Here is a 3,700-nt window from a genome sequence, read left to right as displayed (position 1 = left end):
CATTGCACTCCAGCCTGGGCAACAAGAGTGAAACTCTGACTCTAAAAGAAAAAAAAAAAGATTTAAATTCATTACCTCAGAAGTTATATTGATTTCCATGTTCAAAAGACAACTGTCCCTTTAGAAAATGGATTGTAGGGGTCAAAAGTGACTAAATAGGCTATTACAGTAGGTGCTGGAGATTCAAACTAGGGTAATAGCCATAATTATGAGAAGTCAGTAGATCAGGAATATATCTTGAAGAAAATGCCAGTAAGCACTGATGGGTTACATTTGCGGAATAAAGAGAAGGGAGGAAACAGATCTCTCAGGTTTCTCTTTTGAGTAGTAGAGTGAATGGAGTGCCATTCACTTAGATGGAGAGACTAATGGAAGAATAGACTTTTATGGTCACATAAGGCAATCAAGAAAATTAATTCCATTCTGAACATGTTTAGGCATGTTATAACCGCACAATAATTTGTAAGTGAACTCTATGACTTGATGTATGGTTTATGCAAATCTGTGCAAGAATAAGCCATGCTATAACAGTGTCAAACTACTTGGGAAATGAGAATAAACTATATACTGTATATTTAAAGTACAAGGTCACTAAGCAAGTGAGTGTTTCTGTTAAGATAATAGCTACTGTTTATTGAGGGCTTGCTGTTTATTTGAACCATATGGAATTGCAGATCCCAACATTTTTGAACTTGAAAATGACAATGCTATATGGGTCATCCTAATATATAGTAACCATAAAATTAGATGTTTATGTACGAATTAATTAATATTCACAAAAACCCTTAAGATAGGCTTCTTACTATCTTATAGTTTACAAAATAAAGGTGCTGGAAGATTTAAAATAACCCGCCAAAAGTCTGATGACAAGTAAGAACAAGGTCTGACATAGCATCTTATCCCAAAAGTAACACTACCCAGATTTCTAGCCAAGGAATCATGTTGCCTTCCCCCAAATGACAAAAGCTTCAGATTCACAAGGCACAGAAATACAGAGAAGTGCTTGGTCTGACTGCATGGAGAATGGCTGTCTCCCCACTATCGATACCCAAATTCAAGTTGACTTTACAAGCCTGTACTGCATTTATTTTATTTTTTATTCATTTTTTGAGATGAAGTCTCGCTCTTGTTGCCTAGGCTGGAGTGCAGTGGTGTAATCTCAGCTCACTGTAACCTCTGCCTCCTGGGTCAAGTGATTCTCCTGCCTCAGCCTCCCAAGTAGCTGGGTTTACAGGTGCTGCCACCACACCCAGCTAATTTTTGTATTTTTAGTAGAGACAGGGCTTCACCGTACTGGCCAGGCTGGGCTCGAACTCCTGACCTCTAGCGATCTGCCCACCTCGGCCTCCCAAAGTGTTGGGATTACAGGCGTGAGCCACCACGCCTGGCCTGTACTGCATTTTACAAGCAAATCCAGTGAACAAAGAGCAATCAGACAGTAATTTAACACTATCAAGGGTTGTTCAAAAATTCCCACCATGAACCTGGCATGCTGGCATGTTCCTGTAGTCTCAGCTACTCGAGAGGCTGAGGCAAGAGGATTGCCTGAGCCCAGGAGTTTGAGGCTGTGGTGTGCTGTGATCTCACCTATGAGTAGCCGTTGCACTGCAGCCTGGCCAATATAGCGAGACCCCATCTCAAGAAAAAAATCAAATTTATCTCGTCAAGAATTTTCAGCTTCTCTTCCATATTTATCACTGAACCTCTCTAATTTGCAAATATGTTAAATATAAAACAAGTGGTTCTAGCCTCAGAAAAAATATAATGGCACAGATTGAAGCTTAGCAGCCAACAAGCTTTCAGTATGCTTATCAGCTGCCTTATAGCATATTTATTAATGCCCTCTCAAGCATTTCCATACAAAATTAAAAGTGTTACCACCAGTGAGTTAGATTCAGTATGAAATTATGTAAAATATGCTATCAGTTATAGGAACTTCAGGCTTTTCCTTCTTTAAACAGTAGCTAAAATATCTAGATTTCAGTAAAAATCAAGAAATTTGGCCAGGCGCAGTGTCTCACGCCTGTAATCGTAGCACTTTGGGAGGCCAAGGCGGGCAGATCACTTGACGTCAGGAGTTCGAGACCAGCCTGGCCAACATAGTGAAACCATCTGTACTAAAAACACAAAAATTAGCTGGGCATGGTGGCACATGCCTGTAATCCCAGCTACTTGGGAGGTTGAGGCAGGAGAATCACTTGAGCCCGGGAGGTGGAGGTTGCAGTGAGCCAAGATTGCACCATTGCACTCCAACCTGGGGGACAAGAGCGAAACTCAAAAAAAAAAAAAAAAAAAGAAAGAAAAGAAATTCTTCATGTATCTTCTCTAACGCTACCTGTGAATCCGTTTGGAACTCTGTAAGTAAAGAATGGCTATTTCAGTTTGGTCACTTAGTAACTACCTGTTCAAGTCAAAGGCTGGAAAAAGTTTAGGAACCAAAAAGCTTCCTGTCCACCCTTGGAAAGAGTATTTTCCACATAGATCTTCCATTGATGGCACCAATTAGAGCCAACACTCTTTCCTGGCGGTAAGCAGTGAAAATAGTCACTTGTCAGGCCAGGCGCAGTGGCTCACACCTGTAATCCCAGCACTTTGGGAGGCTGAGGTCGGTGGATCACCTGAGGTCAGGAGTTCGAGACCAACCTGGGCAACATGGTGAAACCCCATCTCTACTAAAAATACAAAAAAATTGCCAGGCATGGTGGTGGGCACCTATAATCCCAGCTACTTGGGAGGATGAGGCAGCAGAATCGCTTGAACCTGGGAGGCAGAGTTTGCAGTGAGCCAAGGTCGCGCCATTGCATTCCAACCTGGGCAACAAGAGCGAAACTCAGTCTAAAAAAAAATTGTAAATGAATCTGTTCTCCAATGCTCTATAGATCAGGGGTTCTATGAGTATAGTGACTGGTCCTCAGATTGGTTAAAAAAAATAAGGCAATACTTATTAGTCTTTAAATTCTCACCCAGCTTTGTTAAGTTTAACAATATATACCCCAAGTCCTTACTGCAAGTCAGACACCATGCTGTGTGCTAAAGCATTTATGTTTTCATTTAAATCTCCTAACACCCTATGCAATAGGTTATATTGTCTTTGCTTTAACTGCAGCTTGCAAATATTAGTAACTTCCTAAGGTCCAAAACTAGTGCAGAACTGGAATTTAAACCATTTTGGCCTCAAAACCAGTGTTCTTACCCCCTATTATATATAGATGAAATTTTAAAATTATAATTATATATAATTACATATAATCTCTATATATTATTTACGTATATTTTAAAATTATTTTGTATTTTTATTATTTTTTTAATTCATTTTTTGAGATGGAGTCTCACTCTGTAGCCCAAGCTGGAGTGCAATGGCACTATCTTGGCTCATTGCAACCTCCGCCTGCCGGGTTCAAGTGAGTCTCATGCCTCAGCCTACCCCGATTAGTTGGGACTACAGGTGTATGCCACCACACCCGGCTAATTTTTTATTTTAGTAGAGACAGGGTTTCACCATGTTGTCCATGGCGGTCTTGAACTCCATTGCTCAGGCTATCCACCTACCTTGGCCTCCCAAAGTGTTGGCATTGCAGGCATGAGCCACCGTGCCCAGCCTATTTACATATATATTTTATTTATTTATTTAAAATTTATTAAAATTTTATTTTAAATAAAATTATTAAATTTTATTTAAAATTTATTTATTTATTTATTT

The sequence above is a fragment of the Rhinopithecus bieti genome, unplaced genomic scaffold (genome assembly GCF_001698545.2).
Source record: "Rhinopithecus bieti isolate Rb0 unplaced genomic scaffold, ASM169854v2 scaffold_1103, whole genome shotgun sequence".
Taxonomy (NCBI): Eukaryota; Metazoa; Chordata; class Mammalia; order Primates; family Cercopithecidae; genus Rhinopithecus; species Rhinopithecus bieti.
The sequence above is the reverse complement of the archived record's forward strand: the minus strand, read 5'-3'. Positions refer to the sequence as shown.